The sequence below is a fragment of the Platichthys flesus genome, chromosome 17 (genome assembly GCF_949316205.1).
Source record: "Platichthys flesus chromosome 17, fPlaFle2.1, whole genome shotgun sequence".
NCBI classification, from domain to species: Eukaryota; Metazoa; Chordata; class Actinopteri; order Pleuronectiformes; family Pleuronectidae; genus Platichthys; species Platichthys flesus.
In genome coordinates, this window is record NC_084961.1 from 17,895,451 (window position 1) to 17,911,323 (window position 15,873).

General features: G+C 44.9%; 1 pseudogene; it reads left to right on the top strand.

Annotated features, from left to right (window-relative positions):
* Positions 1–2,343: 2,343 nt before the first annotated feature.
* On the top strand, positions 2,344–13,438 carry LOC133972757 (uncharacterized; annotated as a pseudogene).
* Positions 13,439–15,873: the final 2,435 nt, after the last annotated feature.

The following is a 15,873-nucleotide window of genomic DNA, read 5'->3' on the forward strand; positions in this document are numbered from 1 at the left end:
TGGATCGTAATGTGTGATACAGAGCTGAGGAGAAAAATGGTATCCATGTGGAAAAGTAACCGTCTGTTATAGCATCTGACGGCATGAGGATACACTCTGATCAAAAACGTGTCCCTGATCTCTATTAACAGATTTTGCATGTCAATATGGTGAATCGGTCAGCAAGGGACAAGACTGAGGACCTGGAAACAGTCTGGGTTCTGTTTCTAGTTTAAACATTCTTGTTTAAACAGGCTTTGGTTGCCCACAGGTAAACAGCCCATGTGCCAAAGAGGTAGTAGACATTTGACCAATATTCCTCAGCTATTAGCTTTTGCATGTTTTGTATGCAGATAGCTGATTTGATAGAGATAAGTAAATTCGTCGTCTGGACCTAAATAAAACAACAACAAAGTTTTTTTTGTGTTTTGTGAGGAGAAACGTTTGACAAGTTTGATTAAAAAAAAAAAATATTAAGGGTGTAAACAGAAATAATATGGTCCAGATATCCGCTGTCTACACCAAAACCCCTGAAATACTGGCTGTTGCCCCCAGAGGCAAATTTATAACCAGACGATAGCCCATGGGCTCTGAGATGGAACATGTCCCACAACTACAAGCTTCCTGCGCTCTATAAGCTCAGGGTCCGTGCTCTTTGCTTTTTTAGATTTTTTAATTCAACTAATTGTTGTGAATTAATATAATTGTGAGACTTAACTACATAATCAAACTGTTGTGTTGATTTCTAGTCATCTGGGCACTGGATTCTGCTTCTGCTTACACAGTAACAATGTTCCTCACACACGATGCAATAAGCTTCAACTCCATCTGTAAAAGACTCATTTGCATTTGCTCCGCATGTGAAATCTTTACAGCAGCAAGCTAAAGCAGAAAGCTTATCATTTTGGACTGTTGCTTTTTAGCATCTTTAGAATGAATGTATAAAAAAACTTACCACAGTGACACAGCTCTGGAATCTACAGGTCCCTTTGCTTCTTTGATAATTTTTGTGAGCCTGAGGTCATTGTTTGATGGTCTGGTCCACCACTTGACTCCCAGTTCACTCTCACTGCTTTCACAGTGATGTTTTAGTAAACAGATAAATACAATAAAAAAGCTCTAGTAACCCAGTGGACATTATCTGAACAATGCAAACAGGAAGGAGATAACTGCAGTCTGAGCTCAAGGTGCCATCCCCTATCCCCCTCATATCGATAACACAAATATTAGACTAAAGTGTCCGCTTCTCTATTGATAAGCTGCACTTAGTGAGTCTGTAAAGAAATAAACAGATAATAAACTTATAATATTTACAAATATATAGAATAAAATATGAAATATGTACAATATTGGCGTTCTATACACTGAATGTTTATTATAAGCATGGATATGTCAGATATTAATATAATACCAATAATTGTGACTCCTGTTTTAAATGTCAGCTGTCTTAAATGTCAAGACAGGTGAACTTCAATGATAAAGCCAACAGTCGGTGGGTCAGAGTGCCATAACAGGCTGGTTTATTAAAAAGTGAATTCAAAGTTGCTACAGTGGTGTGGCACACCAGTCAGCAGGCTGGTGCGCTGGACGTATGCTATCGTGAGTAACAAAAACAAACACACATTAAACCCTTTTCCCAACATAAATCACACCAAATCATCACACACTACTACCAGTGCCACAATAAACCAAAAAACAAGTGAATGAAACAATGCAACAGCCAGTCCTGTGACTGGGGCCAACAACAGCTACAATACAAAAAAAAGAAAAAACGGCAGATAAATATTATGCTTAAAATAGAGGAAATTATAAATATAAAATAAACCATGATATCTCTCCAGTTCTAAGATCTTTACACTGGCTCCATTTGTGTCAAATAATTGACTTCAAAATCCTATTGTTGGTTTACAATCACAATATATCCCTGATCTCTTGCTATGGAATTAACCTTCCAGACCCTCAGGAACCGTTCTGCCCCAGAGTCAAAATTAAACATGGAGAACAGTGTTCTGATTCTATGCTCCACATTTGTGAAACAAGCTGTTGGAGTATTTCCAGCATGTAGGCCTTATGGGGACAAAGGCCTGGTCTTGATGAGGCTAAAGATAACTTCGGAGGTCCTGGTGGAGGTTAGGGATAAGATGTGACTTGTTGTTATGTTTAGGTTAGTCGTTCCACAATGAATGAAAATCATTGCAAATTCCTAGTAAGATTAGCTGGGCAAACCGCTGTGTGCATGAATGAGAGGAGTGTGTGTGTGTGTGTGTGTGTGTTTGTGTGTGTGTGTCAAAGAAACCATGATAATGATAATAACTAAAAGCAATGAGTAATAATATTGATAGAGACAGGGAGAGTGTGGACATCATGGCGGCCCTGATGGCCCCCGACAGTGAAGTGGGATCAGGAAACCCACTGGTCCGAACTGCTGCGTCCACAGTATGGTTATTGTTCCCCTTTGTAATTTTTGATTACAAACATCATCTATGAACTATTGCTCTCATTCCCCTGATATAGTTTAAAGTGATTTGTGTTTATTCTGACTGATAAAGTACGAAACCCAGCTTTGGCTCATCCCCGTACAAAACAGACAGAACGTCCATTGTGGGTTTGATCCCTACTCGAAACATTCAGACTCTCAGCATGTGTCGTGTTTATTCAGGTTTGACAGTAGGATTAGTGACAGAGGTTCAAGGGATATTTTCCCTCTGTATATACTGAATGTAGACCTGTACATGTATTGGTTATGTGTATTGAGTGTTGTACACCTTTCATTTGTGTGTCGTATTTTGACAGCAGCAGAAACAATAAAGAACTACACAATTTAGAAAATATAGACGGCTAATGAAAATGAAAAAACAGCAGGAATCTTGAGTACCCTCTTTTTAGCAGCAAGTTGCTATGGTAACCACAGAGGGAGACACGTGTCCGTCACCACCTGCCCTCCTAAGAAACGAGCTGGTTATAAGTTTGATTATTGCTGTTGATATAATTTATTGCACAGACAATGGTTGTTCTGTTGATACATCTGTTGTATCTCTGCTTCACTGACACTTTAATGCAGTTAATCATATAGTTAAAACATACAGACGTATAAGAGGCAAATCTGTGCTTTGATCACTGTTTTGTCTTTGTAATGACTCGTGCAGTGCCTGTTCAAAACATGTCTGTTTGCAATGGTCTGCTCTGTTGGTCTTTGTTCAAGCTGCAGGGCCCCTTTGGAATTGTTCCTCATCATTTGTGAGTCCTCCTCAAACAGGAATAATAATATACTGTCACTGTTAATCGTTACTGCACTGGATGCTGTGTGCAGAGCTTTATTTAAACAATCTGTGGCGCACAGTGAAGGTAGAAACCTTAGTGTTCATCCTACCTGGTTTCTCTGTAATGAAGATTTTAAATCAATATTTCTCATTAAATTAAACTACTAACTACGTAACTAGTATTCTTTTTTCATACCATATCAGCTACTCCAGAGTTCTGTTGAGCAATTTTTATTTAAATAAAATCTCTGCCATTCAGCTCTATATAAAGGATTACAGTAACAAAACGAACATTGTGATTTTACCTTGAAGACAAATTGTCAACAGGAAGTGATTTCTATATTGTTTCCATGACCTGTGCTGTGTGCCGGCGTCTCAGTCCCATATAACATTTTCAGACAGACATTTTTAGAATTCGTAGGTCGATGAACAGTTGTTCTGTAAAGTATGGTGGCCCTGAGAGAACGCACACCCACTGAAGAAATGCAAATATACAAAATGCATGCACATGGAAAGTCATCTTTCTGTGGAAGTTACAGCTAAATCCCAGGACATCTGCTCCACGCATGTTGCACACTTGACTTTGCACACATGCAGCGCTCCTCTCTTAACATGAATAAAACAAAGAGCACTTGTCAGCCACCATATGCTGAGGCTGTTGGAAGATTGGAGATCATCTCGAGGTTAATTAAGAAAAGAATGCATGCACACAGCCATCATATATAGACCCCCCCCCCCCCCCCCCCCCCCCGAGCTTCTATTTAAGTGAAATAAACATCTGTATCAGCAGAACCTCAACAGCCTTTGGGCGACTTCACAAAAGGGTCTTTGAAAACAAAATAAATGAAGGTCATTACGAAGGTCGCTGTATATAATGTGGTATTTTCCTCCACTCTGTTCTACGGTTAGATAAAAGGACCCCATACAGACATCAGATGACAAGCTAAGAGGCCTTCCATGCACGTGTTCTCATGCACGTGGCATCTATTGCACTTCTGTCCATCCTGGGAGAGGGATCCCTCACATGTGGCTCTCTCAGAGGTTTCTACATATTTTTACCCTGTTAAAAGGGTTTTTAGTAGTTTTTCCTTACTCTTGCTGAGGGTTAAGGACAGAGGATGTCAAACCCTGTTAAAGCCCTATGAGATGAATTGTAATTTGTGAATATGGGCTATACAAATAAAATTTGATTGATTGATTGATTCCACTCCTTCAAAAGATCTCCAAAGAAATACTTCACACAACTCAACATAGGAGGACTGAAAGGAGTGCCTTACAACATCAGAGTGTGTATCAGTAATTCAGTTATACTCTATATGTTGGTCAGGTGGGGGTCGGGTTTATAGAAATTAACCTTTTCTGATCAATATCTTGTTTGGTTTAGTAAATGTCACTTTTTGTGTAGTTTGAAATCAGTAGTCAATGAAAACATAGGGCCCTATTTGTTTGTGCCAAGGCGAACGGTGCAGAGTGACGTTAAATGTCCAGTGCGCAGGGAGCCTGTCTGTATGAGGGGCCGTGAGGGACATTATTCAGAATACCCTCTCACACACACTACTGAAATGCTCTCACACACACTACTGAAAAACTATACACTCACATACACAACTGAAATGCTCTCACAAACACTACTGAAAAACTCTACGCTCTCACACACACAACTGAAAAGTTCTCACACACACATATGCAATGCTCTCACACACACAACTGAAAAGCTCTCACACACACATATGAAATGCTCTCACACACACTACTGAAAAACTATACACTCACACACACAACTGAAATGCTCTCACACACACATATGAAATGCTCTCACACACACAACTGAAAAGCTCTCACACACACATATGAAATGCTCTCACACACACTACTGAATAACTATACGCTCTCACACACACAACTGAAAAGCTCTCACACACACATATGAAATTCTCTCACACACACAACTGAAAAGCTCTCACACACACATATGAAATGCTCTCACACACACTACTGAAAAGCTCTCACACACACTACTGAAATGCTCTCACACACACTACTGAAATGCTCTCATACACACATATGAAAATTTCACTTGAAACGGAAGGTGTTTCAGTTGAAACGGAAGGTGTTTCAGTTGAAAAGGAAGGTGATCAAGGATGGCAGATCAACCATGTGCTCAACAGCCCTCAGGCAATTTAGCAGAAGCAACGGCGTTGTTAAACAATATTTTGGCCTCAGCGGACACAATCCGAACACTCTCTAACGCCTCAACTGTTCGGCAGCAGCCGGTCGTCGCAGTAGCTCCAGGTGTGGATACACTGGACAGCCACCTAGCAGCTCTCTTTCCGTCCCGGCAGCGCAGCGGCGTGCCACTGTCTGCTGCAGGCCCTGTCAGGAGAAACTGTGCACCTGCACCCCGTTATCAAGTGCAGCAGCACTTCGGTACATGGACAGCACAAGGCATGAGGAGAAAAAGGTAATTACTAGTGCTGTCAGTTAAACGCGTTATTAACGGCGTTAACGCCGGTGGTGGTTGACTAAGTCACAATAATTTTTTAAAACAACATCGTATCAGGCCGTCATGAAGTACCAGGGGGGGCGAGTGTGTCTCTGTATGTGTGTGTGCGTGTGCGTGTGCGTGCGTGCGTGCGTGTGTGTGCTCTCGCTCAGGGAGACACAGTGAGATAAGAGCTTGTTCAGTGACCGGCTGCTTCTTAACTATGGAAACAGTGAAAACAGAGTTTCTCTGGTCTCAGCTGATCAGAGATCAGCGCCTCAGCTTCTTGATCAGAACAGAAGCTGCGGTTGGTTTCTATCGAGCTTCAGTATCTGTGTTCGCATCCAGTCTGACCTGCTCTCACTGTTGTAATATTTCGCCCAACTAAAATATATATTTTTAAGCTATTAGGCTGCAGCTATATGTTTTTATTCATTTAAAAAGAGTGTACTTCTTATTTCATACATTTTCCACAAATATGGGGAATATAAGAAGTTCTTCTATTTAATTTATTTCAAAGTAGGCCGAAACCTGCCTGTGTGTTTTGTTTTATTTTTATTTTGTTGCTTGTTTGTTTGAGTAGCTGGATGAAAGCAAAGAAGTAGTAGGCTTACCTTTTATTGGTAACCTACCTGTTACGGTTGTTTCTGAAATAAGAAGCCTGACTGCTATGTTCACAGCAAACTTGAAAAAAAAAATATTAAGCCATGGTTTAACTTCACTATAGGCTTAGTCCTTGTTTACCTGGAATGTGCACTTCATAATTTTATTTTGTACCACCCTGTTTGGCAATGTTGTTTTTCAATAAAATAAAACATTTGCATAAAGCAAGTCAATCCACTTTTCCATGTTGATAGCATTAAAACGAAAAAAATAAATCATGGAGACAAAATAAATGAAGGGGCATTTAGAATAGATACAAATTTGGGAGGGTTGGTTCACAGCCAGAGGAGGGTCGATAAGGGGTGACGGTTAGTATTTTGCTCTTGTCAAACTGGACGTAATTAAGATATCTATTATTTTTTATGTTGTTCTACGACACTGGTCTCTGTATTATATTTATCTATGGTAGCATGACTTAACGCCTCTCCTTGAACCGTCACCTTATCGTGGTGGAGAGGTTTGCGTGTCCCTGTGAACCTGAGGGCTGTGTTGTCTGGAGCCTTGTGCTCCTGGTAGGGTCTCTCATGGCAGAGTGGTCTCAGGTGAGGGGCCAGACTAAGAATGGTTCAAAAACCCTCAATGAATATCGATAAAAGAGGAGATGGGACCCAGCCCGGAGGAAGCCCGGGGCCCCCGTCTGGAGCTAGGCCCAGACGGAGGGCTCGATGGCGAGCGTCTGGTGGCCGTGGCACCCCCCCTCTCTTCATCTCGTGGGCCCACCACCTGTGAGAAGACCCGTTGGGGTCGGGTGCGCAGCCACATGGGTGGCAGCGAAGGTCAGGGGTCTCGACGGACCAGACCCGGGCGGCAGAAGCTGACTCTGGGGACGTGGAACGTCACCTCGCTGTGGGGAAAGGAACCGGAGCTTGTGAGGGAGGTGGAGCGCTATCAGTTAGATCTGGTGGGGCTTACCTCCACGCACAGTCTCAGCTCTGGTACCGTACTCCTGGATAAGGGTTGGACTTTATTCTTCTCCGGAGTTGCCAAGGGCGTGAGGCGCCGGGCGGGTGTGGGGATACTCATAAATCCCCGGCTGAGCGCCGCGGTGTTGGAGTTTACCCCGGTAGACGAGAGGGTCGCCTCCCTGCGCCTAAGGGTTGTAGGGGGGAAAACTCTGACTGTTGTTTGTGCGTATGCACCAAACAGCAGTTCAGAGTACTCAGCCTTCTTGGAGACCCTGAATGGAGTCCTGTATGGGGCTCCAGTAGGGGACTCCGTACTTCTGCTGGGTGACTTCAACGCCCACGTGGGCAACGATGGAGACACCTGGAGAGGCGTGGTGGGGAGGAACGGCCTCCCTGATCTGAACCCGAGCGGTCGTTTGTTATTGGACTTCTGTGCTAGCCATGGATTATCCATAACAAACACCATGTTCGAACATAAGGGTGCTCATAAGTGTACCTGGTACCAGAGTACCCTAGGCCGAAGATCAATGATCGATTTTGTGATCGTGTCATCTGATCTGAGGCCGCATGTTTTGGACACTCGGGTAAAGAGAGGGGCAGAACTGTCAACCGACCACCATCTGGTTGTGAGTTGGATCAGGGAGTGGGGGAAATTTCCGGATAGACCTGGTAAGCCCAAACGAGTAGTGCGGGTGAACTGGGAACGCCTGGAGGAGGCCCCCGTTCTAGGTATCTTCAACTCACACCTCCGGCGGAGTTTTTCTGGCATTCCTGTGGAGGTTGGGGGCATTGAGCCGGAGTGGGCGGTGTTCAAAGCCTCCATTGCTGAGGCTGCGGCGGCTAGCTGTGGCCTCGGGGTCTTAGGCTCCTCAAGGGGCGGTAACCCTCGGACACCGTGGTGGACACCGGTAGTCAGGGAAGCCGTCCGATTGAAGAAGGAGGCCTTCCTGGATATGATATCCTGGAGGACTCCTGACTTGGTTGCAGGGTACCGACAGGCCCGAAGGGCTGCAGCTGCTGCCGTGTCGGAGGCTAAGCAGCGGGTGTGGGAGAAGTTCGGAGAGGCCCTGGAGAAGGACTTTCGGTCGGCACCAAAGTGTTTCTGGAAGACTATCCGGCACCTCAGGAGGGGGAAACGGGGAACCATCCAAGCTGTGTACAGTAAGGATGGGACTCTGTTGACCTCAACTGAGGAGGTTGTCGGACGTTGGAAGGAACACTTTGAGGAACTCCTGAATCCGAATAACACGCCCTCTATGTTGGAGGCAGAGCTCGAGGTTGATGGTGTTTCATCGTCAATTTCCCTGGTGGAGGTCACTGAGGTGGTCAAACATCTCCGCAGTGGCAAGGCCCCAGGGATTGATGAGATCCGGCCAGAAATGCTAAAGGCTCTGGGTGTTGAGGGGCTGTCATGGTTGACACGCCTATTCAACATCGCGTGGGAGTCGGGTACAGTGCCAAAGGAGTGGCAAACCGGGGTGGTGGTTCCCCTGTTCAAAAAGGGGGACCAGAGAGTGTGTGCCAATTACCGGGGCATCACACTTCTCAGCCTCCCTGGTAAAGTCTACTCCAAGGTGCTGGAAAGGAGGGTTCGGCCGATCGTCGAACCTCAGATTGAAGAGGAACAATGCGGTTTTCGCCCCGGACGTGGAACTACGGACCAGCTCTTCACTCTCGCAAGGATCCTGGAGGGGGCCTGGGAGTATGCCCATCCGGTCTACATGTGTTTTGTGGATCTGGAGAAGGCGTATGACCGGGTCCCCCGGGAGAAACTGTGGGAGGTGCTGCGGGAGTATGGGGTAAGGGGGTCTATCCTCAGGGCCATCCAATCCCTGTACTCCCAAAGCGAGAGCTGTGTTCGCGTCCTCGGCAGCCAGTCAGTTTCGTTCTCAGTGGATGCTGGTCTGCGCCAGGGCTGCGCCTTGTCACCAATCCTGTTTGTGATATACATGGACAGGATATCGAGGCGTAGTCGTGGTGGGGAGGGGTTGCAGTTCGGTGGTCTGAGGATCTCGTCACTGCTTTTTGCAGATGATGTGGTCCTCATTGGATCATCGGCTTGTGACCTTCAGCACTCACTGGATCGGCTGGCGGCCGAGTGTGAAGCGGCTGGGATGAGGATCAGCACCGCTAAATCTGAGGCCATGACTCTTAGCAGGAAACCGATGGATTGCTTACTCCGGGTAGGAAATGAGTCCTTAGCCCAAGTGAAGGAGTTCAAGTACCTTGGGGTCTTGTTCGCGAGTGAGGGTACTATGGAGCGTGAGATTGGCCGGAGAATCGGAGCAGCGGGGGCGGTATTGCGTTCGCTTTACCGCACCGAAAAGAGAGCTGAGCCGCAAGGCAAAGCTCTCGATCTACCGGTCGATCTTCGTTCCTATCCTCACCTATGGTCATGAGGGCTGGGTGATGACCGAAAGGACGAGATCGCGGGTACAAGCGGCCGAGATGAGTTTTCTCAGAAGGGTGGCTGGCGTCTCCCTTAGGGATAGGGTGAGAAGCTCAGCCATCCGTGAGGAACTCGGATTAGAGCCGCTGCTCCTAGACTTAGAAAGGAGTCAGCTGAGGTGGTTCGGGCATCTGGTAAGGATGCCCACTGGGCGCCTTCCTTGGGAGGTGTTTCAGGCACGTCCAGTGGGGAGGAGACCTCGGGGAAGACCCAGGACTAGGTGGAGAGATTATATCTCAACACTGGCCTGGGAACGCCTCGGGATCCCCCCGTCAGAGTTGGTCAATATGGCCCGGGAAAGGGAAGTCTGGGGCCCCCTGCTTGAGCTGCTCCCCCCGCGACCCGACCCCGGATAAGCGGATGAAAATGAGATGAGATGATGATGATGAGAGCATGACTTAACGTGCAGTGGCTGTTTTCATGTAATCTTAAGAGTTAATTTCTTATTTCAGATCTAGGTCACAGCAGCATGACCATTTCAACAAGGATGTAATATTACTTCCCAATCCATCATGGGGAATAGTGTGCAAACAAGGTCCAAAATTACGTTTACACAAACATGGGCACATCCTCAGTGCCTTTGAGTTCCAGAAGGCCTGGGACCACCACACTGTTGTGGAACGTATCAGAGATGGTTTTGGTGATGTCAGGTAAAGACTTTTTTTTTTCTTACTTAGTAATTAATGTTATAATAATCTTTATTAATAGAACACTTTAAAGAACAAACACAGGTTTACAAAGTGCAATCATGATTATTACAAACATAATACAATATCATTTGTTATAAAATGTACATGACTTGGTCAGATACCTCGTAGGAGCAAGAAAACAAGGAGACACACGCACTTACACACACTAGCACCATCGTACAACAAACTACATAGCCTAAAAGCATTTTGTTGTTGTAATATCCCCATCTCCTTTGTAGCCTCCAGTTTCTAATGGGTTGTGGCAATAGGCTGGTGTCCCCTAAACTCCAGGAGGGCCAGGAGCTGAATGGAATGCTAATCCATAAGATTTTTGCTTTTGATATATGTATTTGGTCTTCTTTCTTTTTCTTTTTAAGACTGACTCAGATGAAGAAAACGAATGTTCCCACATCACTGATGATGACTGTTTGGAAGTTGATGGTCCACAAATCCACACTGACAGACCTAGCACCATCAGGGTTGCTACAAGTGCAATGAGAAGTGAGGATGACCCCTGTTCTAGCAGTCAGGATGGAGATGGCAACCCTGGCACTAGCAGTGGTGATCAACATGGCAATGGCAACATACACGCCACCAGGAGTGTTGTTAAAAGGCGTACAGCAATGCAAGGAAGTGGCACTAGTGGTCATGATGGAGGCTCCCTTGCAAGTAGTGATGGCAACCCTGGCACAAGCGGTCCTGATGAAGACTACTCTTCATATTTAACACTTACGGCTGCTCTTCCTGATGACTCTTCAGATGATGAGGAATTAAACCAGGCCATAATTGCCAGTATGGAGAGTCAAATGTGGGTAGCACAAACACAGAATGTGTCAACTATTGAGGATGATGTTAAGATAGTTGATGCGAACTATTTCATCTTAAGATTATTTTGTCATATCTGATCATTTGTTTTTGATGTTGTCTCTATAGTGCAGTAAAGGTCCCGGTTCAAGAGATACTGCTGGAACTCTCTAGCAAAATTAGCAGAAAACAACAGTGCAAATTTAATATAAATCGCTCTGCTGTCTGGGAGGGAGCCGTGCGAGGATTTCAAAGGGTGTCCTATAACCCCAACTTCATGATCTGTGTAAAATTCTCAGATGACATGGGGAGAAATGAGGAAGGGATTGATTTGGGAGGGCCAAGGAGGGAATTCTTGAGGCTGCTGATGGAGACCATTGCCAGGTCTCCCATGTTTGAGGGAAAAGAAAACAGCAAGAACTTGGCTCTTGACAGTGCTGGTAATGACCATTTTAATTTATGGGGATTTGTTTTACATACAACTTTAAGCTTTTGAACTGATTTACAATGTATTTAATGGCACAGTGAAATCCATGATTTGATGTGGTAGTGGGTCTTTATGTATTTATCAATATTACATTTCCTTTAATCCCGTTGTTTTGAAGCTCTAAGAGAGGACCGGTACTACACAGTTGGCAGAGCCATTGCTGTAAGCTTGGTACATGGGGGTCCGCCACCAAACTTCCTCTCACTAACAGTATTTTCTCTTCTGGTTGATGGTTCAGCAAAACCAGTGCTAGAAGACATAGCTGACATAGAACTTTTGGTAAAAGTCAAAAAGGTCAGTTGGTAGTCTAAATTTTATCTTGCATTAGAATTAGGATACATTACAATATTATCTTGCCGTTTTCCATTTTGAGAGGGAGTACCAATCCAGCCCAGTCTGCTCATTGCTGAATGCTCACTTCCTATAGTTTGTCGGCAAAGTGTATTTTCCTTATTGTTTATCACATTGTAACTATGTAGAAGAAAACTAGTTAGGGCACCCTTGGACACCCGTGGTAATTATGCAGACGTCCAGTGTCTGGCTTCTTACTAATAAGTAGCCTCTATAACCAATCATCCTGATGCTCCTTGTGATGGTAGGTAGCTGAAAGTACAACCCTTGAGGACCTTGATATGACAAAGGCACCTCTACTTGACTACTTGGCCAATGCAGGATGTCTGAGGCCTATGCGATCTATACAAGACAAGAATTTGCTGGTACATGACATTGTCATGTTCCAGGTCATCCACAGGGTTCAAGGTCCATTTCAAAGGTATTCAGAGTTGTTGGTTGTTTGCAGTCAGCTAAATCAGAATAGCAATCAGAATTTAACCCATAGACCAACAAAATCTATTATTTTATATAAAACTAAGTAAATTGACAATGCATAAGTGAATTAGGAACCCTAATTAAATTCTGCAAAATTCCATGTTATTTGTACAGATTCTGTGAAGGACTGAAAACTCTAGGGGTTCTGGAGAAAATCCGAAGGCATCCAGACAGCTTTCGCCCCCTGTTCTGCTATGAGCCAAGCACACTGACTGCTGACCAGGTGGATGATGTTTTCAGCATTTAGCTGTCTCCAGAAGGGAGCAACAACAGAGCTGCTGAGGAGAGAGTTGTTACCTTCTGGAGAGACTATCTCCAGGATGCAGAGGGTAATTGACAGTGTAGTGTTTTTGGGGTGTTTTTTTGGGTGTTTTTTTTTACAAAACATACTTGTATAACAAAAACATTCTAGCTTAAACTTACTTCCTTGGTTGTAATGTCATCAAGAAGCACCTTGAGATTGTTAAAAGATGAAAGGTGTTTTATTAATATATTGCTGAAGGAGTTATTCAGTTTTTTCAAGTACTATATTCTTATATGACAATTTATTTAGTATTAACTGATATGAGTTGCTGTTTCATATACATGTTAATTGACCAACTACTACTTATAATGTTTTTCTGTTTTTATAGAGGATGATGGGCCATCCAAACTACAAAACATATTGTCCTTTGCAACTGGAGCATCGGTGCTACCACCGATTGGCTTTTCTCCAACTCCCTCTGTCCAGTTCATTCAGAAGGAAGAAGACGACTTCTCCTCTACATCAATGTTCCCTCTGGCCAACACATGTATCAACTGCATCAAGTTGCCACTACATGTGTCATATCAAGAGTTTAAGGAGAAGTTCGACTTCGCATTAGGGAACTCATATGGGTCTGGCAGGGCATAAACGTATGCTCTGTCTATGAAAAAGGAAAAAAAATACAACTGTTCTTCCCCTCACATTGATATTGCCTTCTGCAGTTACGTTTTCAATTGTTAAAGTACATTGAGTCATCTCCCCCTCTGTCTCTTATCCGTCCATCTATTATGTGTCTGTCTGTTTCTCCCTCTGCCTGTCTCAGTCTCCACTTGTCTCTCAGTGTGTCTTTTTGAAAAAAAAACGCATTGAACAAATGTTTATGTTTATTTGTTTTAATAACAATGTTAAAACTTTAACATCACTGTCTTGTAATTCACTGAGAAAACTGCACAAGTGAAGTAAACAAAACAATGTTTTAACAAAACCTTAGATAACTCCCATGTTTTTCATAGAAGAAAATGCAGAAGAGAAGAAAACACATCTATTCCATGGTTCCCATCATTTTCAAGTGGATTCACTTGTTGAATACTGTTCATTGTGGTCTCATTAATGGTAACATCAATGTCAGGAATTCTAACATTATTATTGGTTTGAAGTTCAGGTAATGGCCCTTCTTCATCAATGCCATAGTAGTTATCGTCATAAAAAATGTCATTTATAATGGGATGGATTCCTACATTGTTTATGACCCCTGTAGAGGAGGAGTCGCCCCCGCCCCCCCCCTCCGCCCCCCCTTGTGTGGACAGGCCATGGTTGTTCCACTGGTTGATAAATTCTGTTACTGCCCTTTCAATTCTTGGTAAATAAACATAATGCAAACAAAATAGATGTAGTTCGTTCAATGATTCCAGTATACCCTGTTCCTCCATTAAGATAAAAATATTAATAAAGTGTCTAGATACAACTCTATTCAATTCTGCCCATAGGCTCTCAACCCTCTGGTTGTGTACTGAAACACCTGTAATAACACTACGACTGTTCAGTCCTCTTCTTTCCAACATAAAATGGGCAACACGTATATTTTCCAGGAGCAGCTCAAGCAGGGGGCCCCAGACTTCCCTTTCCCGGGCCAAATTGACCAGCTCTGACGGGGGGGATCCCGAGGCGTTCCCAGGCCAGTGTTGAGATATAATCTCTCCACCTAGTCCTGGGTCTTCCCCGAGGTCTCCTCCCCACTGGACGTGCCTGGAAAACCTCCAAAGGGAGGCGCCCAGTGGGCATCCTTACCAGATGCCCGAACCACCTCAGCTGACTTCTTTCTAAGTAAAGGAGCAGCGGCTCTAATCCGAGTTCCTCGCGGATGACTGAGCTTCTCACCCTATCCCTAAGGGAGACGCCAGCCACCCTTCTGAGAAAACTCATCTCGGCCGCTTGTACCCACGATCTCGTCATTTCGGTCATCACCCAGCCCTCATGACCATAGGTGAGGATAGGAACGAAGATCGACCGGTAGATCGAGAGCTTTGCCTTGCGGCTCAGCTCTCTTTTCGTTACAACGGTGCGGTAAAGCGGACGCAATACCGCCCCCGCTGCTCCGATTCTCCGGCCAATCTCACGCTCCATAGTACCCTCACTCGCGAACAAGACCCCGAGGTACTTGAACTCCTTCACTTGGGCTAAGGACTCATTTCCTACCCGGAGTAAGCAATCCATCGGTTTCCTGCTAAGAGTCATGGCCTCAGATTTAGCGGTGCTGATCCTCATCCCAGCCGCTTCACACTCGGCCGCCAGCCGATCCAGTGAGTGCTGAAGGTCACAAGCCGATGATCCAATGAGGACCACATCATTCGCAAAAAGCAGTGATCCTCAGACCACCGAACTGCAACCCCTCCCCACCACGACTACGCCTCGATATCCTGTCCATGTATATCACAAACATGATTGGTGACAAGGCGAAGCCCTGGCGGAGACCAGCACCCACTGAGAACGAAACTGACTGGCTGCTGAGGACCCAAACACAGCTCTCGCTTTGGGAGTACAGAGATTGGATGGCCCTGAGGAGAGACCCCCTTACCCCATACTCCCGCAGCACCTCCCACAGTTTCTCCCGGGGGACCCGGTCATACGCCTTCTCCAGATCCACAAAACATAAGTGGACCGGATGGGCATACTCCCAGGCCCCCTCCAGGATCCTTGCGAGAGTGAAGAGCTGGTCCGTAGTTCCACGTCCGGGGCGAAAACCGCATTGTTCCTCTTCAATCTGAGGTTCGACGATCGGCCGAACCCTCCTTTCCAGCACCTTGGAGTAGACTTTACCAGGGAGGCTGAGAAGTGTGATACCCCGGTAATTGGTACACACTCTCTGGTCCCCCTTTTTGAACAGGGGAACCACCACCCCGGTTTGCCACTCCTTTGGCACTGTACCCGACTCCTACGCGATGTTGAATAGGCGTGTCAACCATGCCTGTTGGGAGATATAAAGTACATTAAATAAAAAAATATATAGGTAAAGCTTGCAAAGTATATCAAAGTGTTGATTACCTTTATTGATAATACAAAACAGTTACAAGTCAACTTACCAT